Below are 27822 nucleotides of genomic sequence, written 5' to 3' on the forward strand. Positions count from 1 at the left end.
ATAGCACAATTGCTTCACAGCTCCAGGGTCCCAGGTTCGATTCCGGCTTGAGTCACTGTCTGTGCGGAGTCTGCACATCCTCCCCGTGTGTGCGTGTGTTTACTCCGGGTGCTCCGGTTTCCTCCCACAGTCCAAAGATGTGCAGATTAGGTGGATTGGCCATGATAAATTGCCCTTAGTGTCCAAAATAATTGCCCTTAGTGTTGGGTGTCGTTACTGGGTTATGGGGATAGAGTGGAGGTGTTGACCTTGGGTCGGGTGCTCTTTCCAAGAGCCGGTGCAGACTCGATGGGCCGAATGGCATCCTTCTGCACTGTAAATTCTATGATAAACTGTGATGGCATGTGAAAGCTGCAGCAGTAGGGAGATGCTCAGTCTTCGAGCTTCCCTTGCTTCTGAAACTGGGCCTACCCTCTGTCAAGGACCATGTGTCTGCTGATATGCAATGGCATACCCACGTTAAAAGATATCGTGCACCAGGTGTCTTCCTGGACAAAACCAACACAACCAAAACCAGCACACAAACAATCCCTGTGGTGATCGGTGAGAAGTGACCGAGACAGGATTGTGAGATCTCGAGGTCCCTAGCTTTGGACTGGCATGTGGGTTGTAGAGTTTGATTCAGTCAGCTTGTTCTTGGAATAGGAACAGGAGAGCGTTTTGGCATAACTGAGCAGTCCTCTTTAGGATACACTCTGCTCACTTAGGGCTAGAAAAGGTGCCCTGAAGATAGTCTGTTCTGTCCCCAGCTTGGCTGGAATACCACATCCAGCAGGCTCATCTACCTGCAGTCAGAAAATCAAAGTTAAATGCAATTTCTGAACGAACCCTCATGGATAATGAGCAAAACAATCGGCCAATATGTAGAACTGCTCTCTTTGCCTGTGAACTCAGGCACTTCAACATTGACGTCGCTGCCCTGCAAGAGACTCAAAGAGCAGGCGAAGGACAGCTGTGGGAAGTTGGCAGTGGATACGACTTCTTCTGGAGAGGAAAACCCAAGGATCAGCCCAGGATGCATGGAATTGGATTTTCTTACTAACAGTGCCTTGGATAGCTGTGCTTCTCCTTGCACGTTATTAGGGAAATATATCAACTATTACTGAAAAAATGAAAATCGCTTGTCACGAGTAGGCTTCAATGAAGTTACTGTGAAAAGCCCCTAGTCGCCACATTCCGGCGCCTGTCCGGGGAGGCTGGTACGGGAATCAAACTGTGCTGCTGGCCTGCTTGGTCTGCTTTAAAAGCCAGCGAATTAGCCTGGTGAGCTAAACCAGCCCCCTATTAATTGAAGAGCTGCAGCCACTCCACTTTGTATACAACACTGAGCCAGTCAAAGTTACCACTGCATTCAATTCTGTTTCAGACAACGTCTTGTAATTGGTGCAATTGCAGGCAGTTGTTCACGTCTGCATCTAAGAGGTCACCGATACTCCATTCAGGTGGGCTGTGCAGTTAATGGTCTAGATTTTACAGTGACCGTGACTGATCTCAAAGAAAGCTTCTGCAAAGACCAAGCAATCGCTGCATTTCACCTTTCCTAACGTTAATTTTATTCTAGCACAAGTGATCGAGGATCTCTGGTGTCCAGTAACCATGATGCCAGTTAGCTTTGACAATTTCTCAAAGACAGCAAATCAGGAAGTAACAAGGAGATTTGGGCGGGATTCTTCGACCCCCCCGCCGGGTCAGAGAATCCCCGGGGGGTGGCGCGAATCCTGCCCTGCTGCCTCGACGCTGGCTGCCGTATCTCCGGCGCTGGTTTTCGGGCGGGGTTCACGCCACACCGGTCGGGGGCCATTGGTAGTGGCCCCCCCCCCCCCCCCCCCGGCAATTCTCCGAGCGGCTGTCGGTTTCTGGCCAGTCCCGCTGGCGTGGATTAGGCATGGTCCCACAATGCAGGACCTGGCAGGTAAGTCAACTGGGGCGGTCCTCGGGAAGGCGTGGGGGGATCCAACCCCGGGGGGGGGGGGGCGCCTAGGTGGCCTGGCCCGCGATCAGGGATCAGGGCCCACCGATCTGCGGGCGGGCCTGTGTCATGGCGGCACTTCTTCCTTTCATGCTGGACCCTGTAGGGCTCCACCATGGCCGGAGCGGAAAAGACACCCCCCTGCGCATGCGCCAAAATACACCGGCGGTTCTGCGCATGCACAGACTCGCACAGTCCCTTTGGCGCCAGCTGGTGCGGCTCCAACCCTGCCGGCATCCACCTAGCCCCCGGAAGTGCTGCGAATTCCGCTACTTCCGGTCGGCGCCAACGCCAGAATGGTTCACGCTGTTTTTGACGCCGGCATCGGGCCATCACGCCGTTTCCGGAGAATCACGCTTATTTTATAACTTTACAGAAAGTGTCATGAAGATTAGGACATGGGATTCGGTAGAAATGGAAATATCCTGAATAAACAAACAGTTTCTTTTTCACTTAATTGAATTTTTTAATATGAATTGAAAAAATTCACATTTCACAAATCTAAAATTGGTTTTCCAGAAGGAAAGCCCAGTTCAAAATTGTCAAAAGCCAGTGTCACTAGCACCAAGACTACTGAATTTCATGTTCAGGTGTACAAGATTATTTTCTCCTTCTAGGTTATCAGGGCCCAGAGAGATTGTTCAGAAGTAACTATGATGTTGTACCCTGTTTAGAAACCCATTTATAATTCAGACAACACATTTTTCACAGGATTCAGAGTGAGACTAATAATATAAAAAGTGGAAATCCGCATAAAATCAATGATTTTTATTTGATTACCATGTACAAAGATGTCATCAATGCAAACTGTGGAGGAGCAGGAAATCACTGTTATCAACTTCTGGATTTGTGCGTACATCTTAACATGTGCATATGTCAGGTGTGCTGTTGGCTTCATAGTGTAATAAATGGCGAATATTGATTGTTTCACCATCGGCGACAATGTGAAAATCTAGCCACAAGGTTTCCCAATTGAGGAAGGGCCAAGGTTTACTTGCTGTTCGTGATGAAGGAGTCATTTCAGAAATCACCCTGAATTCAAAAGTGACATCTAGAAATGTCAGAATTATCTGAAGAACAGGTGTGCCAAAATCACACTGCCAGTCGCTGAGGTAAAAGGTCCAGCCCAACTTTTCACACATGTTTCCAGCAACACCACCCCACTTCCAGCCCGGTCCCCAGAACCCGAGACTGGAATATATAAAAGTCAACTGAAAATGCGGCACAATCCTAACATAACTGGTTTCTATCCCAAACTCCCAGCCCACAATTGGAAACTGGGAATTCATGAAAAGGAATATTAGAATATCAAGGTTTTCTGAGTTTTATGAGTTTTAACTCCTCATGTCCAATACGATGTGCAATCAACCAGTATTGTATGTACTTTTCTGCACAGCTCGTGTGTCTACATGATCAATTTTAGATGTAAAATACTGATGCAAGGACACCACGGTGGTGCAGTGGTTAGCACTGCTGCCTCATGGCCCTGAGGTCACAGGTCCGATCCCGGCTTTGGGTCACTGTCTGTGTGGAGTTTGCGCTTTCTTCCCATGCTTGTGTGGGTTTCATCCCTACAACCCAAGGATGTGCAGGGTAGGTGGATTGACCATGCCAAATTGCCCCTTAATTGGAAAAAATGAATTGGGTACTGTAAATTAATTTTTTTTAAATACTGATGCTTATGGAAGAGTTCTTAATTCCCCTGTGTGATTATTGCATGTGACATTGCTGCATTTCAACACCAGTGCTATTATTAGCAATACATTGTTCTTTTATAGATGGGGAAAAAAACAGTCTCCAGCCAAAACCAGGACTGATTGTGAAAACTGAGGCTTCACTGGAAGTGTCTAAAAATAAAATAACAAGTTTACAAAATCTGGACACAAAGGAACAGGATTTAGTAAAAATCAAAGGAAAGCTTGCTATCAGGACTGAATAGCTGAAGGATGGTAATAGTGCTAATTTGGTTTGTGTGGAGATTGTCCTATAAAGAAGTATGATATTGGTAACTAAAGTATTTCTATGAAATCCCTTTGCTCCTATTTAACAAAGGCATTAACCTGTTCATTTTAAATAGGTTAATGCCTTTGTCAGAACGTCAGATAGAGAAATCCCAGAGGGATGTGTTAATAGACCTGTTATTGAGCTGTACAGGACAGTTTTAATCCCTACATTCTGAATTAAACGAGTAATGATGTGAAACAAAAACAAAAAATGGCATCTGTAAAGCAGAAAGACTTTCAGACCAACATGACTCTGCTTCTCCTCAACTCTGAATGTTAGCAAAGTATAGACAGAATGTTCTGTTTTCGTTCCAGGTTTCCAGAGTTTTGCAGGTTTTTTTCAGGATGAACGTGAATTGCTTTAAAGGATCATCACATTATCTAATATTGAGACATTAGTGATTTAATAAGGTCATAGTATGCTTTTATTTCCAAATGTTGAATATTTATCATGAATGAAATCAGGATCTAAAATGCTAATATTTAAAACTAACAGTTGTATAAAATCAGACACAAATCGCCCCATTGGAATAAAAATCATATTGATAAATTACATTTTCTGGTACATACTGTTTATTTGTTCTTTGCAAACCCACCAAAATTTTATAACAACATGCTTGATCCCATTTCTCCGTGAAATTCCCAGTGAAAATTTTGCAATGTTTTGTTTTGAAATGTGCTATATTTCCAAATTATGTTTACTTCCCCACGGGCTAATAATGCTTACCTTTCCTTGAGATAAAAACTTACAATGTTATCATCATCATCTTCCCATTCTTATTCTTCAACAATAGGCAGCAGAAGACCCTTAGCTCAGCAGCCAGTTCTGCAGATGTGGAGATTTTCAGCACTATTATCTCCATTTCCTTGGAGAAGGTCCTGCTCGGGGGCAGGCACGCTGAGTGGAGGGAATTGGTGGGTGCAAACAGGCCATGCTAAAAAAACCGCACAAAACCATAGAAGCATTGCATTATTACAGCACAGAAGGAGGCCATTCTGCCTGTTGAGTTCTTCCCCACTCTCTGGAGGACAAACTCAGCTAGTCACACTCCACTGAACTTTCACCGTAACCCTGCAGTTTTATTCCTTTCAGTTAGTTATCCAATTCCTTTTTGAAAGCCACGATTGAATCTGCCACCACCATCCTCTCAAATGCATTCCGGATCCTAACCACACTGTAAAAAAAAAGTTTTTCCAAGTTGCTTTTGGTTCTTTTGCCAATCACTTTACATCTGTATCCTTTGGTCCTTCACCCAGCGACCAATGGGTCCAATTTCTCCCTCTTTTCTTTTTTTAGACCCCTCAGGATTTTGAATACCTCTGTCCAATTTCCTCTTAATCTTAGCTTCACCAGGGACAACAACCCCGGATTCTCCAACCTATCCATCTAACTGAAGCCCTAATGAATTGAAATGAAAATCGCTTATCGTCACGAGTAGGCTTCAATGAAGTTACTGTGAAAAGCCCCTAGTCACCACATTCCGGCGCCTGTTCGGGGAGGCTGGTACGGGAATTGAACCATACTGCTGGCCTGCCTTGGTCTGCTTTAAAAGCCAGTGATTTAGCCCAGTGTGCTAAACCAGCCCCTTATGATTCCTAGAACCATTCTTGAAAATCTTCTCTGTACCAACTCCAATGCCTTCATACTCTTACCGAAGTGTGGTTCCCAGAACTGGACACATATTCCAGTTGAAGCCGTGTTTTATAAACGTTCAGTATAACCCCCTTGCTTTTGACTGTGTGCCGCTATCTCCAAAGTCCAGGTTCTTGTATGTCTTTTAAGCTACTTTCTCAACCTGCCTGCCATCTTCAATGATTTGTTTAGTTACTCTGAGACTTGCATAGGTAAAGGGCACTTTGATTGGGAGGGTGCAGAAAATTTCAAGGTCAGGGAGTCACTGCCTAAAATATTTTCAATTTCTTTCCCAGCTTTGAATTCTAAAAATACTTAGATCTTTAATTTCTTCTGACAGGGCACTACCGTAATGCTTCACCTTTTGTATATTATTTTAACATGGTGATTAACCTGTTTTAAATCATTGGGTTAACTGCAGTAATATAAGACACAAAGGAATTTCACGTCAATGTATTAAGCACTATATTATAAAAGATTAAGTGCATACCAAGTATAATAAATCATAATTTACAATCCCATTTGAAGTTTCATTCAGGACTATGGGTACAAATTGATACACGTTATATCTATTTCCCAGACATAAAATGGGTGGACAGCTTACCAATTCAGCATTTTTACTCTTATAGTTCATGGTATTAGTTTGTGGGCGGCACGGTGGCACAGTGGTTAGCACTGCTGCCTCACAGCTCCAGGGACCCGGATTTAATCCCAGCCTCAAGTTACTGTTTGTTTGGAGTTTGCACTTTTCCCCCGTGTCTGCGTGGATTTCCTCCGGGTGCTCCGGTTTCTTCCCACAGTCCAAAAATGTGTGAGCAAGGTGGATTGGACATGATAAAATAAAATGACCCAGTGTGTGTCCAAAAGGTTCAATGGGGCGATTGGGTTACGGGAATAAGGTTGAGGCTTGGGCTTAGGTAGGGTGTTCTTTCCAAGGGTTGGTGCAGACTCAATGGGCTGAATGGTCTCCTTCTGCACTGTAAATTCTATGATTCGATAACTCATAATCTAATTCAGGTCACCGGTATTTGTCCAATATGATCTCTTGTATATTCTGCACTCACTGTGGTGTGTATTTATACTGTCACTTAAGTATATAGAGCACAGCTTGCCAATACTAAGAATACAATGGGCCTTAATGTCCTCAGAGTGGCAATTGGCATTGGATTGCCACTCCAGCATTAAATTTCTTAAGTGCTAGTCTCACCCGACCTTCCTGACTTAGGACGGGTGAGATTCAGGCATCAAAGCTGGTCCCTGGATCCAGCACCACTGTCGAAAAAAAGAGGAGCAAAAGATGACATGTCTCCTTCATATGGCATTAGTTGCCACAATGCAGGTGAATTTAAATGTTCCATTGAAAATAACATGCCAGGGAGTAGCTGAGTGTCTAAGGTAAGTGGGTGGGATTTGGGGATTGGGGGATTCGGACATCGGGAGAGGGAAGGGGGTTGTTTGGGTCAGACTTTGGGGGAATTGGACACCAGGGGGTTGACAGTCAGGTCGGACATTGGGGGTGAGGGTTGGGAGGATTAGTTAGGGTCAGCAGTAAGGAGTGTGGGTCCAGTCAGGTTGGGCCGGAGGAAGGTTGGGAATCGCAGGCGGGAAATGGGTCAGGGTGGGGAATATTGGACAGGATTTACCTGCTATTAACTCTGGTTGGTATATTCTGTTCCAACAACCTTGTATGGGTTTCCCGATGACAGGGGATGCAGTCAATGGGAAATTTCATTGACAACTGCAAGACGGGTAAATCCCGCTAGCAGCCAGCCTCCGTCTCAAAAAACACTTGGCAGGTTGGTCGGTAAATCCCGCCGACTGTGAAGGTTTGCTTAGTTTTGGGCTGGGCGGGGGGGGAGGGCGGTTGGTAAGGAAGGGATGGTGAGTATGGTGCTAACCCCATGGGTAGCGCTATGGGAGTTTTAAATAGTTACACTGAAGTGCTTTTATTTCGTCTGACTCTTTCACAGTAATATGAGTGTAACATTAGCAGAACAATCCGGAGGTAGTGATTTAAATCACTTTGTCAGATGGTTCGCCGCACAGCGCAATTGTCCCAAGGACGCTAGCATTTCTGGACAATTGGAAGGTAAACCCTTACTTGGGAATTCCCAAGAGGGATTCGGCAGTGAATCTTTGGGGTACCCCCAAATCCGATGCTGCAAAGCCAACAAGTTAGATGCCAATGCAAATATAAAATAAATAGCTGTTTAACAAAGAGATTTTGTTAAATATTTCTGTTAAATTGATGAACAAAAACCTTGGAATTGCATGGTAGATTCAGTCTTGCTCTTTGAGATCCCATGCAATCTTTTTGATCAAAGAAATCAGGCCAATAACTTTCAAAACTAACTGAGACAAGACTTGCTTTTAACTACGGAGGTGCCAAACCAATACTTTGGGGACATTTCAGTCATCAACTTTTCCAAATGAAATAAGCTCTCATGTTTTTTTTGGTTGAAATGGCAAATAACTTATAGATTTTTCTCTCAGCAAATAGCACATTTTATTCTTTGCTTGGCTCATCTTGAGTCAGAAGGTTGTGTGTTTGACCCATTCCAGGGAGGACATAACTGAAGCTGAAGCTTCAATGCATTACCGAAGGAGAGCTGTTGGAGGTGCTGTCATTTGGAGTACATGTTAAACATGGGAGGGATTCTCCGTTGCGAGTCTGCCTCTCTACCTCTGCCAGCGAGTACGGAGAATTTGGCTAACTGCAGCGGGAACAGAGAATCCTGCCGGCGTGAAGGAATGGAGAATCAAAGTACATAGCTCCATTTCCATCTTACGTGGATATAAAAGATCTCATGACCGTTTTTAATGCAGACCAGGGGTATTTTCACCAGTGTCCTGACCAATAATTATTCTTCACCCAAACCACTGAAGCAGATTATCTGCTTACCACCTCTTGCTTTTAGGAGACTGCCAAGCTATTTTGGCTACAATATTTCTTATATTACAACTGTGACCACCCTTTGAAAGTACTTCATTGTCTGTAAAGCACCTTTTGACTTTCTGAGATTGTGATGAGTGTGTATAAATGCAAGTCTTTATTTGTCCAGTCAAGGACAAGAGACGATTGCTTCAATATGTCAACTTTTTTAACACGGCCAAAAAGCAATTTGCATGCGTAAGCCAAAAACATTTGTCAGTAAATTGTTCAACATATTTACCGTGGGAAGAAAAGTCCTTTATGCAACTATCCCCCTGCTACTAATACAAGGCTGTTTGCAATTTACACCACGCGAGTGTTACAAAGAATTGAACAATTTGGATTCCAACACATTTATTGTGTTATTTCTTCTTGTACTTTTGGGCTTAGATTTCTGTCGGTGTGCAAGGCCGGGAGTATTCCTGACTCCACAAACCTGACTTCTGCAAGTCTCTGTCAGAACATCAGATTTTGCCCAGTCGGTGGGGGAGGGAAGGGGTGGTGATAGGTTATATCAAGAGGCAGGATGGGTGATCCAGAAGTTGTGAGGGGTGGGAGGCAAGCCGGACGCAGGGTGGATGCCTCGGGCATGGATAAAAAGCTATCAGAAAGGCCTATTTGGGAAGTTGGCTATCGATGGGGACGTCCCTGTGTCTCGGAGAAATCATCATTGCTTTGTTAGGTAAGTGTAAACTCTGTAAATATTGCTCAACTACTAGCTGACCTTGGAACAGTCCATCATGGAATCTCTGTTGGAAAAAAAATGTTGTTGCTGCCTATTCACAGTGTACTGTGCTGATGTTGTTGAATGTATGGAGTGAATTCACAAGACATAGACATTGCTTTGCCACCACTACCTATACCTTTTCTGAAGTCTTGTAGTTAACTGACAAAACACAGTAGATGAATGATGAACAGTGTCATGGTCAATATCCCATTGCTTTTTGCCACCCATTTCTCAGGATGATCCCACAGATTTGACCGTTGACCATGTCTATCACAGTTGGACACTGTCATGACTAAGTGACCTAAGAGGTGAAACTCAACAGGACTGTCAGTGGTTGCAGAGAACAGAATACTACCTTGGAGCCACATACTTGGCACCAAGCATTCCTCCAAAGCTTACCAGTAATTATTGATGATATGGAACAAATGGTTGGTGGATATAATCACATGAAATTGAATGAGAGCATTGTAATCCAAGTGACTCACAATCCTTTTTGTCTTACATTTTTATTGATGGAATGTCACCCTCAGGAGACAAGGGGGAAGGGTGATTCCAGCTGCCACACACTTTTCTGACCAGTTCCTCGAAGCCTGCTTGATTTTAAAGGTCTCTGATCAATGCCTGACAAGCACAGAAAGCACATTGTGCTGCAAGGCCATCTGTTTGGAGGATTTTTGTATTGTCGTTTAGAACCAGAAACCTATTAGGACGGAACTCCATCAAAAAGGAAACACCCTTTGGTGTTTGGACTCTGGAAATCACATGACCTTGTATTAATTTATGTGGTGCTTGTACTGTTACTAATGTTGATGTAAAACTTTTTATTTCTATCCCCCCAACCAGGTTTATTGTGTGTGCACACAGTGTGGTGACGCATTGCGAACACTACCCCCCTTCTGAGTCTTTAAATGGTTTCAAGAAGGAGATCGATAACTTTCTGATAAAAAGAATTAAAGGGATATGGGAGGTGGATTTGAGACCAGGAGATCAGCCATGATCTGATTGAATGGTGGAGCAGACTCAAAAGGCTGAATTGCCTACCTCTGCTCTGAATTCCTATGTTTCCCTCACCCCCACTGGGTTTCATAACATTTACAATGCAGAAGCAGGCCATTCGGCCCATCGAGTCTGCGCCGGCCCTTACAAAGAGCACCCTACTGAAGCCCACGTATCTACCCTATCCTCGTAACCCAGTAATCCCTACTTAACATGTTTTGGACACTAAGGGCAATTTAGCATGGCCAATCCACCTAATCCGCACACCTTTGGACTGGTGGAGGAAACCGGAGCATCCGGACGAAACCCACGCAGACACGGGGAGAACATGCAGACTACGCACAGACAAAGACCCAAGCCGGGAATCGAACCTGAGACCCTGGAGCTGTGAAGCAACTGTGCTAACCACTATACTACCCTGCTGCCCTTAATATGAAATAAACTCTGAGTTAATTTTCTGAGTTATTTGTAAATTGGACCACACATACCAAGGGTTTGAGGAAACACTTCATTAAATACTTTAAAAATAATTCAACTTACAGACAGTTGGTGAGAGGAAAGAGGTGCATTGTGCCTGTCTCTCTCCCCTATCTGTAATATTATTTCATTTTTATTAATTTCTTAGAATATTTGTGGACTGGAGGAGCAAGAGTGCTCCTCAGGGCCACACAGGAAAACTTGGCCCTCACCCTGGCGAGCCTCCCTCAACTCCCCCCCTCCCCCACCCCCAGTCACAATCTCCCCTCCATCCCCTCCTTAGCACTTACCTCCTCGCCCTGGCTGCCAAAATCCCAATCCTGTACAAATTCTATTGAATTCAGGAGGGAAATGGCTTTCCAACATGGAAATGAGGCCCAGGTATTAACACACAGTGTTGCCATGTGAGCTTTCTGCTCATCCCTGGCTCCAAATATTCCATTCACACCCTGAGTTCAATTCTGAAATTAAATGTCAATGGCACTTAAAGGGTTAGTAATTATATGTTTCTCCTCTGAGATGTAATCGGCAACTTACAATAACGAATCCATTTTTGAAATAAAAATGTTAAGTTGTCAGTTTCTGGTAAAAATTGTATGCTGAGCTGTGTTTGCCTGCTTATAACGTAACATTTTGGTGGTGATTTGCCCTGGTATTTTCGGTACAAATGAGTCTCTGAGATGACCAATACTCTCAAGCTGAGATGCCTATTTAGCCCATCCTTAGCGCAAGATACCATCTTTGTAAATGAATTGAAGTGGTATGAACACCCCGAGAATAATTGACAATTAAATTTCTGGCGAGAGTTCATTAAACAGGCTGTACACCATTCTCCTCTCCCAACCGTAACCAGCTGAACAAGAGTAAACAAAACATTGCTGAAGATTTCTAGAGGGGCGGGATTCTCTGACCCTCCGCCGGGCCGGAGAATCCCCAGGGGCCGCACAAATCCAGCCCAGCCGCCCAACGGCGTCTGCCATATTTTCCGGCGTTGTTTTTCGGGCGGGGGCAGGATTCCCGCCACGCCGGTCGGGGGCCGTTGGCAGTGGCCCCTCGGCGGTTTTCCGGGCCCCGATGGGCTGAGCGACTGTCCATTTTTGGCCAGTCCTGCCGGCATGAATCGCTCAACTCACGTACCGGCGGGACCTGGCAGATAAGACGGCAAGGGCGGTCCTTTTGGGGGGGGGGTTTGGGGGGATCCTATCCTGGGGGGGGCCGCAACGATGGCCTGACCTGCGATCGGAGCCCACCGATTTGCGGACGGGCTTGTTCCGCGGGGGCACTTCTTCCTTCCACGCCGGCCCCTGTAGGGTTCCGCCATGGCTGCCGTGGAGAAGAGAAGCCCCCGCGCATGCGCCAAAATATGCCAGCCGGTCTGCGCATGCACGAGATCATGCCGGCCCTTCGGCGCTTGAGCAAACTTGCGCCGTCCCTGAAAATGCGGATAATTCCGCGCTTTCGGGGGCTGTTGCGCCAGAGTGGTTGGTGCCGGTTTTCCCGCTGGCGCGGGGACTTAGTCCCCAGAAGGGAGAATCCCAGCCCTAGTGTTTTCCAAAGCAATGCTCAGCCTTCCACTCTTAATTTGTTACTGGAGATGTGCTGACTGCATTGTGATTGAGACATGTCAGTAAAACTCTGCCAATAATTTCCCCAGAAATTTGAAAATTTAGAGATGTAATAAGGGCATGTATTCCCTATCTAATCTGTCCAGCCTCCTCAAAATTTTGAACACCTCTATCAAACCTCCTCTTAGTCTTCTCCTCTCCAAGGAGAAGAGTCCCAACCTCTCCAATCTATCTTCATAACTGAAGTTTCTCACCCCTAGAACCATTCTTGTAAATGTCTTCTGCACTCCCCCCATTACGTTCACATCCTTCCTAAGGTGTGGTGCCCAGAAATGTATACAATCATCCAGTGGAGGTCGAATTAGTGTCTTGGAACATAGAACATAGAACATACAGTGCAGAAGGAGGCCATTCGGCCCATCGAGTCTGCACCGACCCACTTAATCCCACACGTCCACCCTGTCCCCATAACCCAATAACCCCTCCTAACCTTTTTGGCCACTAATGACAATTCATCATGGCCGATCCACCTAACCTGCATGTCTTTGGACTGCGGGAGGAAACTGGAGCACCCGAAGGATACCCACGCAGACATGGGGAGAACATGCAGACTCCGCACAGACAGTGACCCAGCAGGGAATTGAACCTGGGACCCTGGCGCTGTGATGCCACAGTGCTACCGTGCTGTCCCTGCTACCGTCTCCTTACTCTTGTACTCTGTGCCCTGTTCATAAAGCCCAGAATACTGTATGACCCTCTCCACCTGTCCTGCTACCTTCAATGATCTGTGTACATGTACACCCAGGTCCCTCTGCTCCTCTGCTCCCTTAAGAGTTGTGCCCTTTAATTTATATTCTCCCTCGATGTTCTTCCCATCAAAACTCATCACCTCACACTTCTCCGCATAAAAATTCATCAGCCGCCTGTCTGCCCATTCCACCAACTTGTCTATATCCTTTTGAAGTTCTGTTCTGTCCTATGGATGATGAGTTCATGGAATGCATTCAAGCTACTTTCTTGATCAGTATGATGAGGAATCAACTAGGGATGATTAAATTTTAGCTTGTGAATTGGTGTTTGAGTGCATGCTAATGAATCCAAGAAAACAGAATCTCGGGAAATGAGATTGAATTTCAGAAGACAGCACGGTAACACAGTGGTTAGCACAGTTGCTTCGCAGCTGCTTCACAGCTCCAGGGTCCGAGGTTCGATTCCCGGCTTGGGTCACTGTCTGTGCGGAATCTACGTTCTCCCCGTGTTTGCGTGGGTTTCCTCCCACAATCCAAAGATGTGCAGGTTAGGTGGATTGGCTCTGCTAAATTGCCCTTAGTGTCCAAAAATGGTTAGGTGTGGTTACGAGGATAGGGTGGAGGTGTGGGGAGAGGGTGGAGGTATGGGCTTGGGTAGGGTGCTCTTTGTAAGGGCCGGTGCAGACTCGATGGGCCGAATGGCCTGCTTCTGCACTGTAAATTCTATGATTCTATGAAAACCCGAGGTGGGCTGCTGTTGATGCCGTCTGAGTTGAAGTGACCTTTGGAGAGAATTTCCCGGTTAGATGATTGAAGGTGAAGCCTGGAATTCCTCATGAGAGAAATAGAGTTTCAGTGAGATTGGTTGACTCATAGGCAGGATTTTACCAAAAAATAGCAAAATGTCAGTTCCAGTGAGAAAAAACAGTGCGAATCCAGCCAGCTCTGCCAGCAGGATTTCTCCCGGAATTTGAAGCCTCTCAAGCAAAGATTTTTTTCTTCACATGAATCATGTCATTCTCTTGCCGGACTCCAGCTGATTCACTCACCTGGTGAAAACTTAATAATAATCATACTAATCTTTATTATTATCACATGGAGGCTTACATTAATACTACAAATCAGTTACTGTGAAAATAACTGCAATCATGAGGGAGCTTCATAAAAATGCGCCCTCAGCCCTGCCCAGCACTTGTTCCAGATCCATTGGACGGAATGGTTGCCAGGAAGCCAGCACTGCATTTCTCAGAGGGAGCCCTGACTAGACTTCTGGAAGGAGTCCAGCAGAGTTGGGTTGTCATCTACCAAAACACCAGGAAGTGACCCACCAGCAAAGTTCCCACCTGGAGAGCATTGCAGATTTAGTTAGTGCCAGCTCCCCGCAGAAGAAGCATGGTAGCACAAGTGGATTGCACTGTGGCTTCACAGTGCCAGGGTCCCAGGATCGATTCCCCGCTGGGTCACTGTCTGTATGGAGTCTGCACGTTCTCCCCATGTCTGTGTGGGTTTCCTCCGGGTGCTCTGGTTTCCTCCCACAGTTCAAAGATGTGCAGGTTAGGTGGATTGGCCAAAAATGGTTAGGAGGGGTTATTGGGTTACGGGGATAGGGTGGAAGTGAGCACTTAGGTGGGTCGGTGCAGACTTGATGGGCCATATGGCCTCCTTCTTCATTCTATGTTCTATGTAAGATTGGGTAGTTGTGCTGTTAAAAACTGAATGACTTTCACACAGGCAGGGTACGTCTGCCAACTCCAGACTCTCAATGCACCCCCTCACCCACCACTCGCACCTCCAGTGTGAAATCTCACCCAGCCACCTCACAGGGATGGGAACATGTCACAAGGCCCTCTCCACTACCCATCCACCCACCCTCAACCACCTTAGTGGTTTTCAACTCTGCTCCTCAAATCCCAGCTCCCACTCCAGGCCACGCATGCCTCTCTGAACTGGCAGGACGCCTGACAACACTTTCCCCATCTGTATTCCCACAGAATAATCGAGCACAACCGTGTGAGAGAGCTGTAGTTGAAAATATGGAAAGATGTGTAATTTGAAACATGGAAGTCTGGCAATATCTGGTCTGAGAGAAACATGAGAGGAGACAGGGAAAGATCCCACGAAGGGTTAACAGCAGCTGCAAAGGGCAGGATTATAAAATGCAGATTCCTTCTTCCAAACAGGCTGAGCAAACAAACAGGATTTTTGTATGAAGCTAAAAACAATGGCTCACACCTTCATTGAAATTAACCATCTTAGTAAGCATCTGGAAAAGCATGGATGAGGGTTTCAGTTGAGTTAGGTGATAAATGTAATCCTTTCAAGTTATAACCAAGTGGATTTTTAGCATTACGTTAATAGCAATGATTCACACCTTCGCTGAAGTATAATCAGCAGAGTAAAAAAAAATGACTGGGGGAAAATATATGGGTGTGAAATTCTGCTAACACCAGGTAAATTAAAGAAAACTGGAGACAACCTGTCTACAAGAACACAAATTAGATCCAAATCAAAGTCACAATTATGAGCTGGGGACACAATTCGATAATAAAACTATAGAAATGACAGGAACCAAAATTCACACCCCTATTGAAATCAAAGCATTTTTGAACATCACAAAGGAAACAATATGATCATAGATCTATGAGCTGAGGTCATGTCAAAATGAATACTTAGTTGTGTTAGAAAAATTTAGATTAAAGGTACCTTTTAGAATCCAAGTGAAATAAAAGTTACTTTACAATAAAGTCATAAAAACTTAATAACTTAGAAAGATATATAAACCCTGAGAGAGAAGCAGAGAGGGGAGAGAAGCAGAGAAGGACCAAGAGAAGCAAGCAGAGTCAGCTTACAGCCAGCTCGGTCATGGGAAAGGGACAGAGCAAAGCAGCCGAGCTAAAACAGCTAATACATCTAAGGAAGACCAGAATTTAAAGAGGAGGCAGAGTCAGCTCAGAGTCAGCTCAGAGACAGCCAGCAGAGCCAGCTCTCACAGCTCGGTACATGGGGAAGATAGGACATAGCAACCGAGCTCACCAGCGAATACATCTAAAGAAGAACAGATTTTAAAAAGAAGATTGATTATCAAGTTGGGCCTGAAGGTCCCTTCAACCAACCAGAAGGATCCAGAAGCAAGATCTTTTTACTTTTCTGTAAAGACAGTGATTGCATCTTTTAAAAGAACAAAAAAATAAAATAAAATAACTTAAAAGTTTTAACCTGAAACAGTGGTTATTCCTAAGTCTACTTTACTTACATAGCAATGCGGGACCCAGGGTCGATGCTACTAAGTGGTAAGTAGATGAAATCTTCTGTGAAGGCATGGGTTATACTGGGGGATAACATGAAAATATAGTTTGACCTGAATAGCAACCACCGAAGCCTGCATAGGAGCCAGGGAGTGAGATTCCCTGTTCACCATATAGAATGTCGGCCCTTTTTGGTATAGGGGGACTTCTAAGAATAGTGGTGAGTTTTCAACAGCAGAGCACAGCCACCCGGAGTCATGGGGGAGCTCCACACCCTTACCCCCTGTGAGGAAAGACCCTTTGAGCTCTCGGGGAGGAGCAGTACCGTGCCTGTGCAGAGGGTGAAGTGGGGGCAGTGAGCAAAAGCGAGAACCCTGAGGTCAAATAGTAATTCCTCTAACTTCATGTAAGTAAACATCTCTCATAGTTTGTCCCCCATGCTATACTAATGCCATCTCCCTTCCCTTGCAAGGCAATCAGTCCATCCTCGTGCCCACTGGAAACCACTGGCCTGAGCAGCTCAGAGGGTGAATCTCCGGACATCACCATCGAGTAGGCATCACAGCTGTCACCCACACCCTCCACCAGCACAGAAACTCACAGCTCGGTAGGATTACATAGTGGGAGAGGTGGGGTATAGGTATTGTCACTGGACTAGTAAACGAGAGACCCAGAATAATGATCTGGGGACCCAGGTTCAAATCTGCCACTGCAGATGATGAAATTTGAATTCAATAAAAATCAGGAATTAAAAACCTAATGATGACCATGAAACCATTGTTAATTGTCGTAAAAAAAAAAACATCTGGTTGACTAATGTCCTTTAGGGAAGGAAATCTATCATCCTTATTTGGTCTGGCCTACATGGGACTCTAGACACACAGCAATGTGGTTGACTTTTAACTTCCTCCTCAAGGGCAATTAGGGATGGGCAATAAAGATGGCACAGCCCACGTCCTGTGAGCGAATAAAAATTTAAAAAATGGCAGGCTTTCTGGGTCACTCACTGATGAGCCCCTCACACCTGATGATCCACAGCGGGTGGAGGCAGGAATGTCCCAGGAATCCAACTCAGAGGAATGCCAGAGTCCAGGACTCTGCTGAGCCCCTGGCCAATGACATGCCCCTGGGTCCAGTGGTCCCTAGCTGATGGAACTGCAACTGCAGGGTCATGAGCATCAGGAAGGATGACAGCATTCTTCCTTGAGCTGAAAGGCCGACTGAAAGAGTCCAATCACCAATGGAGGTGGTGCCATCAATACAATACAACGAGGTCAACACTACTGTGAGGGTGGCATTTGCAGTGGAGACCTTGGTGCAGGATGAGCACTCCATGGAGGCACGTCTCTTCCACGATTCAGCTCATGACCTCCATGGCTGAGGGCATGATCTCCATGGTGCAGGGTTCCAACTGCAGGGCTTCATCTCTGGCCAGGCAGCGGGGCTTCTGGCTCTCATCCCAACTGCCTCCTATCCCATGGAGTAACCCCCGGGCACCCGAAGGGAAGAGGATCGGGAGGAGCACAATCCGGGTCCCTCCGCCACATTTTGAGACTGTGCCGAGTTTCCCACAGGCAGAGACTGCGGGCTCAAAATCATCCCACCATGTCACCTTGGTGATTTGTTGAGAAATCCGTAGTGTCTGTCTTAGTCACGTCTGCAATTATTGTGGTGTGTTCAACACCAGTTTGCCTTTTGATTAACATGCACCTCATATTTACCCTGAACATTAGAGTATAAGATAGATATTGTTAAATTGTTTTGTCTTTCTATTTTTATTTCTGTTTGTTCAAAATGCATGGAATCTTGTGGCTTTATTCACTAAGCAAGTGTTTCGAATATCTTTTCAAATAGTTACCCAGACTCAAAACGTTAGCTCCACAGATGCTGTCAGACCTGCTGAGATTGTCCAGCATTTTCTGTTTTTGTTCTTGAATGTCAAACTTTGTCTACTTTTAACAAAACAGTATTGATCCCTAACTGGATCTCATCAACAATTTAAAGGTCTGTTCTGGATCATAACACAGTCAAGTTCTGGACATTATTTAGGCTTGGGTTGATAAGTGGCGAGTAATGACCACAGGTGAATGGAATCATCACCACCTGCAAGTTTCTCTCCAAATCACACTTGGGAAATATTTCCTTCTTGCTTTATCTTCACTGGGAAAAAGCCTGGAATTCCCTCCCGAACACACTGTGGGTGCACCTACACCACACAAACACAGCATTTCAAGAAGGCAGCTCAGCACCACCTTCTCAAGGGCAATTAGGGATGGGCAATAAATGTTGGCTTTGCTAGCAACACACTATTCTCATGAATAAATAAGAAAGATACCCTTCAGGGCAGCACGGTGGCGCAGTGGTTAACACTGCTGCCTCACGGTGCCAAGGACCAGGGTTCAATCCTGGTCCCGGGTCACTGTCCCTGTGGAGTTTGCACATTCTCCCGTGTCTGCGTGGGTTTCACCCCCACAACGCAAAGATGTACAGGGTAGGTGGATTGGCCACGCTAAATTGATCCTTAATTGGACAGAAAATAATTGGGTATTCTAAGTTTATGGGAAAAAAAGGAAGTACGTTTTATTTGAGCAGTGCCCCACTGTGCATTTTTTCACACTTTCTCCAAAATTATGCCCCCCCCCCCCCACGCTGCTTGTTTTCTGGTTGTATTCTCTTTATAATGTCATCCCTCCATCAGCAGTAAAAAAGTTTGAGGTTGATTACATTTTTTAGAATGGTTAGAATGGTACAAACAGAAAACAGGTTGCCCTTTTAATATCTGTTCCTAATGGTTGTCATTTCATACATATTAAGAGTTAAGATTGTCTTCCTTACTAACGTGGCGGGGATGTAGCTCAGTGGTAGAGCGCATGCTTTGCATGTATGAGGCCCCGGTTTCAATCCCCGGCATCTTCACTTTTCTGGGGCTGTTTAGCACACAGGGCTAAATCGCTGGCTTTGAAAGCAGATCAAGGCAGGCCAGCAGCAAGGTTCGATTCCCGTAACAGCCTCCCTGAACAGGTGCCGGAATGTGGCGACTAGGGGCTTTTCACAGTAACTTCATTGAAGCCTACTTGTGACAATATTCATTTTCATTTCATTTCATTTCATAACCAGACAATCACAAGATAATTACCTAATGTTATTAATGGATCAATATTGATAAGCTGTATTAAACATTCTTCTACCTTGTGGGTATAACTGGCAAGGCTTCATGTCATTAAAACAATGCACATAAGAAACTGCCACAAATGGATAGCTATGGAATAAGTGTAATTTCATAAAAGGGTTATGGGGAAATTGCCTTGTGAATCTCTCTGCATAATTGGAATAACAAATTGGGGCATTAAGAGCATAGTAGATTGTGGAATATTTGTACAATAAGTTAAAGAGGTATATTTCTAATGGAGGAAAGTTCCAAGATTTTTTTCCAGATTTGATCCTGCACCACTGATTGTTTTTGTTACAATCCACAACAGATGAACTACATAAATTACCATTCAATTCTGGACTTATCTGTGCGTTATTAGGGGTGGATTAAGAACCGTTCATCTTCAGCCTAATTGTCCTTTGGTTTTCATCTTGAAGGGCAAGGTGCTGTGCATCAGATTCAAATTCCTCCACTGGACCATTGTCTCAATGGTGCTCCTACAGGCCTGGATGCCTGCCCTGAAAATGTTAATGACCTCACACCCTAGGAGCTGAGATAAGAGGCACAGAAAGTGTAAATCAACCAAAGTTTTACCCCACCACACTTTGTTGGATGTAAACAATTATTTCTCGTGTTCAAACTGATACTTATCTCTCAATCAATATAGAAAACAGAGTATCTGGTCATTCACAACATTGTTGTTCATGAGAGCTTGCTGTGCATAAATTGGCTGCTCTGTTTCCTATGTTACACTTCAAAACAACTTCAGTGGCTATGAAGCACTTAGAGATGGCCAGTGGCCATGTAATGTAAATGCAAGTCTTTCATTTGGACTGCAGTTAAACATCACAGGTAGAATGTCTGCCTTGAATGATGCATAATGTTATGATCATAGTATTTTTATTGCAGTCATTTTAGTGATGAAGACCTCCATTTATAGCCAGGGAGAGTGCTGAAATGAATTTTTGAGAAAAAAAATATTTTTATTTCAATCCATCACCTATAATCTACGGCCAAGAGGCAACAGTTATTGCTCAGATTCCGAAAGGCAGGGCTATACCAGCCTATTCTTTTATAATCAAGGAATAATTGAACATACCAATTCTGTACTAAATTTCGTAACAGTGAAAAGGGTTATGTCGTACTTCGAGCACTAACTTGCAAGTAAAGGTAAAAGGGAAAAATTGTGGACTACCATCATCCAAACTGTAAGTAATTTTTAAAACTTTGCTTTATAGTGCAACGATTTTACAAAAAGACAAGGATTAGCCTGGCCTACCGTCAGTGGGTTTCAAGTGATTTATGGCAGTGCATATGTAAGAATTTCCTGCATTTGTAATATGCACTTTCAGAATGCTTGCAGTATCCCAGATGAATAAATTCAAAGAGTTAGCACATTGTTAGCATCTGTTTTCAATAAAGTACAATTAACAGTGTCGCTTTTGTAATTTTCCACTCTGTGGCCTATAGGGAAAGGTCTTGCCATTACTGCCTAAAGTATTTAAAAAAATTAACTCAATCTGTATATCCCAAAGGGATGACAGTTCCTTATTAATAGCAAACTGCATAATAAGCCTCACTTACTTGCTATCCTGTGTGTTACTTTTCATCCTTGCACAAAGATGAGAGGCAACGTTGGAATTATCACAATTTCTTTGACTGTACCCTGCAATCTGCAAGATCTCATTTTTGAAAGTTCTACAAATGTTTAAATGCAAAAGTGTATGTTTGGAATTTTAATTCATATTTCTTATAAACTGACATGTTAGAATTGTGAAAAAAGTACTTGAGGTTCACACCTAAACCGAAGATAATCCCAGTAGACACTTTTTATTTCCAAACATGAAAATAATGTACTTTGCGCAAAGTCCAAAAATGTGCATTTAGTCTTATATTGTTATTTTCACTGTTATAAACAAATGTCCCATAAGAGTGTTTGAAGTTTTCAGACTGAGAGAAATTTTCCTCCACATTCCTGACTGTTTTGGACTGGATCATGGCAGAGAATGTTGGAAAATTCAGACAGTGAGCCAACTACCGCTTCATCAGCCTGCGCTGGGTCCTTTTCTCCCTGCAGACAATGAGCCTGCTACTCAGAAGAACATAAGAACTAGGAGAAGGAGTCGGTAATTCAGCCCCTTGAGCCCGCTCCGCCACTCAATACGATCGTGCTGATCTCATCTCGGCCTCTTCTCCACCTTCTTGCTCACTCCCCGTAACCCTCCATCCTGCTACTAATTGAAAACATATCTATCTCCTCTTTAAATTTTCCGGCGTCCACTGAACTCTGGGATAGAGAATTCCACAGGTTCACGGCCCTTTGAGTGAAGTAATTCCTCCTCATTTCTGTTTTAAATCTCCGACCCCTTAGCCTAAAACTATGACTTTGACCTCTTGTTCCCATCACTACTTCTCCATTGGCAACGTGTAAATCATGGCAACAAGGATGGATCTAGAGCCTTGGTAGATGTCTTTCCCTTCTGGCCCTGTTATCACTGCTTCTTGAAGTTTCCATGTGGAAGAAGGTGGGAAGGCCAAAGCTCTGCAACTTTGGGGATGTCAGAGGTAGGTTCTTTACCCAGAGAGTAGTGGGGGCATAGAATGTACTGCCTGTGGAAGTAGTTGAGTCGGAAACGTTAGGGACCTTCAAGCGGCTATTGGATAGGTACATGGATTAGGGTAGAATAATGGAGTGTAGGTTAACTTCTTAAGGGCAGCACGGTAGCATTGTGGATAGCACAATTGCTTCACAGCTCCAGGGTCCCAAATTCGATTTCGACTTGGGTCACTGTCTGTGCGGAGTCTGCACATCCTCCCCGTGACTGCGTGGGTTTCCTCCGGGTGCTCCGGTTTCCTCCCACAGTCCAAAGATGTGCAGGTTGGGTGGATTGGCCATGAAAAATTGTCCAAAATTCATTGATTAACCTCGGACAAAAGTTCGGCGCAACATCGTGGGCCGAAGGGCCTGTTCTGTGCTGTATTTCTCTATCTCTAACTGTAATGATCACTTTTCCCTCCAGTCAATTCCAAATCCTGACCTTCTGAAGATCTTCACAGGAAATGTTTCTTCCAAACTTTGGGTGCATTATTGCTTCTCTAACGTCTTGCTCAACCTCTTCTACTGCGAGAGCAGCATTCCTGCTGTATCACTGAGCTAAAACGCTGGCTTTTAGAGCAGACCAAACAGGCCAGCAGCACGGTTCGATTCCCGTACCAGCCTCCCCGGACAAGCGCCGGAATGTGACGACTAGGGGCTTTTCACAGTAACTTCATTGAAGCCTACTCGTGACAATAAACGATTTTCATTTCATTTCATATTTGTTCCATTGCCTTCTCAATTAGTGAATTAGTTATATCTAAATTGGTAAGTTCACCTTCGCTGTTCTGAGCCTGAGTTATTAAACAATATCTGCCACTTAGTCATCCACCTGCCACAGAATCAGATTTCTCAGCATCTCGTCCACTTGCTGCCTGTCATTTACCACTCCATTACATAACAGCACCAAACACAGCTTTATTTCAATCGCCATGTCAAAAGTCTTGTGTTATGTACTCTGGGATAACACAGGCTGCAACTGGATGCAGCTTTAACCAAAAGATACTCCAGCCCTTGAAGTTAGTTCAATCTGATTTATTGAACCTGTCACACAGTTAGCACAGTTCTCTATGAGTTCGACTCTCTGCTAACCTAAGTGTGGTTACTCTGTCTGACTGAACCAGATTAGTTCTTGGCCACGTGCTGGAGTTGTAAATACACCCTGACTCAGTCTGTAGATGTTCACCAGTGGAAAGAGACGGAGTGTGAGTGTGAGTGCCTCGTGCCTTTTATAGTGAAATACCACCCATGAGTGTCCTGCCTGCTCATTGGTCATGTCCTGTTCTCTGTGTTCATTAGCTGCCTACCTGTGCCTGTCTGGATATCATTATCTGCATGTCTGCATATCATGACAAATAGATTTATATAAAATCTGTTTCTTAACATTTTAGGTAGCATTGGAATCAGAAAACTTTCCATTTTAGAAGCTTCCATCAAAATAAATTGCGTCACAACTTTATTGTCTAATGCATGGCTGTGATGACTGCAAAATATATTGAAGAACCTTGTTGAAGGAACAGTTGACTTTCTACCTGACCAAAAGTGCAGAAGGGTATTATATGGACTGGAGTTAAACTAGTGATTTGCTTTGAGTTTTAATTTTAAAATTTCATTTATCTATTTTATTTGTGTGCTGACAATTCAGACACTATTTTTTGCAGTTAAGGGTAGATTTTGTCATTATCTGCTCCCAACCTGCAGGAGCGCCTACGTGAATATATTCATGGTGGTCCGCAGAGCTCACAGGGGCACATATTAGGAATATGGAGATCAAGCAATGCTAGAGCAGCATATAACAGGAATGTGGAGATTAGTGAATCCCAGAGGAGCACAAATGGCAATCTGGGGATCAATGGAGTAAACAGAAACAAAGTCGGGAATGCAGGGATCAGTGGAGTGAGCAGGAGCAGAATCGGGAATGTGAATATTAGTGTAGTGAGTAAGAGCACAGTCAGGATGTAAGATGTAGAGGTCAGCTGACTCTGAATGGGGATTATTTTGGGAATTGGAAATTACCAGTTAACAGGTTTCCCCATCCATTAATTTACATAATTATCTGTTATTAGTGCAGTGGTAAATCTGCTCAACATCAAAAGAAAACTGCAAAAGTCATTCTCTGATATGCTCTCATCTTAGTTTGTTTTAAACATTAAAGGGTACACCAGCGGAATATGTGCTGAACACTATTTGTTCATACTAAACATATCACTCTTTTAGCTGCCACCATCACATATTTGCTTCTTTGCCATTTGAGGGATGTGTGGTTAAGACTAATCAAGGGTTTGCTTTACATAAACCATTGGCCCCAGAAACCTCCCAATTACTTAGTGACTGGAGCATTTTAACCACCACCTGTGGTTTAATGGGAATAAAAGGGAAAGCATTCATAAAACAGAGTGAAATTTCATTGGGAATGCTGCACCTGAGCCAACTGAAAATGTAGTATGGGTGCCTGTAGGGGTCAATTTGACAAATTCAAGGATCATTTGATTAGCTGTAGGAAATTTAAACAGGGCCGAGGCTGAGTGAAGCCAATCCTTTGCAAAATGGAATGGGTAAAGACGGGGAGATAAATTTAATTTGACAATTATGAGATGCTTGAATATTCCTTTATTTTACATTTTCTTTTAATATTTACTTCTCTTTTAGGTCTACTGTGCCATCTGCTATTAAACTGGCTGAGGGTGTGAGCAGAAAGTCTGCCAAAGAAGTTCTATGACTGATTGTTAGGAGCTGTGCTAGAATAGGTCAGTTGCTCATCAATGTTGTCCCATCATAATAATAATCGCTTATTGTCACAAGTAGGCTTCAATGAAGTTACTGTGAAAAGCCCCTAGTCACCACATTCCAGCACCTATTCGGGGAGGCCAATACGGGAATTGAACCTGCGCTGCTGGCATTGCAAGCCAGCTATTTAGCCCAATGTGCTAAACCAGCCACATGTGCTGGTGAGAGATCCTTACCACCTATTATTCCATGATATTGTGCATTGAAGCTTTAAGCCAGAGATCAATGCTCCTCCTTCTCTGGAATTTTTCGTCTTGTCGTCATAAGGCAAGTAGTTTACTCTTTCAACTTCTGGACTGAGATTTCAAATAAAGGCACAGATCACACCAGCCTGGGCCGCTTCTGCATTTTGATAATATCTCCTGTGAGAGTAGATTTGACCCCCATAGGCACATGGTTTAAGTTTTATTAAAATATTTTTTTAAGGCATTTGTAATTTTCACAATTTAACATATTGACATTCCTAAAACAACCGCACGGCCCAATGTACAAAATGCCCCCTAAATAACAACACACAATAAACCACGTCACCCACTTCTCCAGCCCCATCCCCAATTACACGTATACTAAATTCCCTGTCCTTCTTTAACATTACCATGCCTCCTATTTTCCTCTCCTCCCTCTTTTCCCCCGACACCCCTTACTGCTGACGTTCAGTTTTTGTTAAAGAAATCGATGAACGGCTGCCAACTCCGGGCGAATCCCTGTATTGATTCTCTTAAAGCAAACTTGATTTTCTCCAGACTGAGAAACTCGACCATATTGCTGACCCACACTCCTGATTGCGGGGGCTACGAGTCCCTCCATCTCAGCAAGATCCGTCTCCGGGCCACCAGGGAGGAGAAGGCCAGAATATCGGCCGCCCTCCCCCCCCTCCCACTTTGCCCCCAGATCTTCCGACACCCCAAACATTGCTAATTCTGGACTCGGAGTTACCCTATCTTTCAGGACTTCTGACATAACATCTGCAAATCCATGGACATGCCCAAAACATATGAACATGGTTGGTCGGGCTACCCCCACACAGCCCACATCTGTCCTCCACCTCCTCGAAGAACCTACTCATCCGGGCTACCGTTATGTGGGTCCTGTCGACTACCTTGAACTGAATCAAGCTGAGTCTAGCACAGGACGAGGATGCATTTACACTTTTCAAGACTTTCCCCCCACAGTTCAGTTTCCAGCTCCCCTCCCAACTCCTCTCCCCACTTCCTCTTCACCTCTCTGATCGGGGCCCCTTCCCATTCCAACAATTCCCTGTATGTGTCTGAAATGGTTTAAGTTTATAATTGGTTCAGTTCAGAGATTAGTTTGGTGATATGTAATTTACACTTACTATTGCACACTTTACTTTTCCAGAGAGCCATGACCAGCCCGGCAGGAATTTTAAATTCAAGTTTTTCGATTTCCCCTGCCCCTCCAAAATCTGCCGTTGGCTTTTGCAATACAAAGACGCTTTTGAATAAATAGAACCCCCTAACTGTTCCAGATGAATTTTCATTTATTTGTGAAAGCCAACTGTTTGGCATTTTTGAGTTAAACTTGTTGGCAGAACAAAAATCGAGATCCCTCCATCACTGAAGAATTATCTGATGTATGTCTGAAAAAGATGCATTGAATTTGTAAGTGATGCCGAGGTCAGACCATTAAACATTAAAAGTGGGTGCTGATAGAAAAAACAGAAAGTAATTTCCTTCTCAAAAGGGTTGATTTTTGCAATCAACAGCAAACTTCACGCTTTTTAGGACTTCTACCTGTATTCCCAACTTCCATTTCAAGCATCTACGGAGTAGTGTATTTTGTAAACTTTCAACTCTTCAGCATCATTCTGCCAAGTTAAGAGAGACTTGCACTAAATGAAAACAATGATGCCTTAATATTCCCACAATCTCTCTTATAAAAATGTTAAGGTGTGGCACAGATTGAACCCAAAACTTTAATGAGTTTTGAGAACTTTCTGAAATCTCCACTAAGGCTCATTTATATATCATCAAACACAATGTCTGCCATAGACCAGCAAGACTGGTCTATTTCTTTTCTTTATTCTTTCCTGGGACATGGTTGTTATGTTCTCTATTTTGCTTTATCTGGATGGCTTGGATGCCGAGTGTTGAATAAAGAACACCAAGCTTTGTTAACAAGCAAAACTATAAATTTATTTACACTACTAAGATTCGTTCACATTTCGAAAGTAGAAGTTTACTATATTAAACTATGCTATCTCGAACTACAGAACTTTCACATCCACAACTGCTCTTATGCCTCACCATCTTCTACTTCCTTCTAACTCCCAGAATCCCCAAAGTCACATGATATATATATATATGACTGTTCTGTGGTTCCCTCTAGTGGTAAGAAATATTATCATGAACTTGTTAACTCTTGACATCTCAGTCAATATACATATCATGATAATGGTATCACTGACAAGACCAGTGTTTCTTGCCCACCCTTAAATGCCCTTGAACTGAACTACTTGCCTGGCCATTTCAGAAGGGCAGTTAAGAGGCAACCACATTGCTGTGGGTCCGGAGCCATGTGTAGGCCAGATCGGGTAAGGACAGCAGATTTCCTTCCCGAAAAGACCCGAGTGAACCAGATGGGTTTTTCTAACAAACTATGATAGTTTTGCAGTCACCATTACCAAGACAAGTTTTCAATTGTTTGTCAAGTGCTTGTTAGGTGAATTGGACATTCTGAATTCCCCCTCCATGTACCCCAACAGGTGCCGGAATGTGGGGACCAAGGGATTTTCACAGTAACTTCATTGCAGTGTTAATGTAAGCCTACTTGTGACAATGAAGATTATTATTATTATTATTATTAATTCCTCCATAACACTTGACTCCCTTGTAGAGCAAAATTCTGCCACTTCAGCCTTGAAAAAGCTTACAAGCCCAACTTCCACAGCTTTCTGAAGTAGAGAATCACAAATGTTCACGACCCTCAGAGAGAAGAAATTCCTTAACTCCCATCTTAACTGGGTGACCTC

The 27822-nt window shown here is 44.0% G+C and overlaps 1 non-coding gene across 1 annotated transcript; it reads left to right on the forward strand.

The window, feature by feature from the left end:
- Positions 1 to 19140: 19140 nt before the first annotated feature.
- trnaa-ugc lies at positions 19141 to 19212 on the forward strand. Its single transcript has one exon. It is a non-coding gene; the product is annotated as a tRNA-Ala (tRNA).
- The last annotated feature ends 8610 nt before the right edge of the window (positions 19213 to 27822 follow it).

Source organism: Scyliorhinus canicula, chromosome 13 (genome assembly GCF_902713615.1).
Source record: "Scyliorhinus canicula chromosome 13, sScyCan1.1, whole genome shotgun sequence".
NCBI classification, from domain to species: domain Eukaryota; kingdom Metazoa; phylum Chordata; class Chondrichthyes; order Carcharhiniformes; family Scyliorhinidae; genus Scyliorhinus; species Scyliorhinus canicula.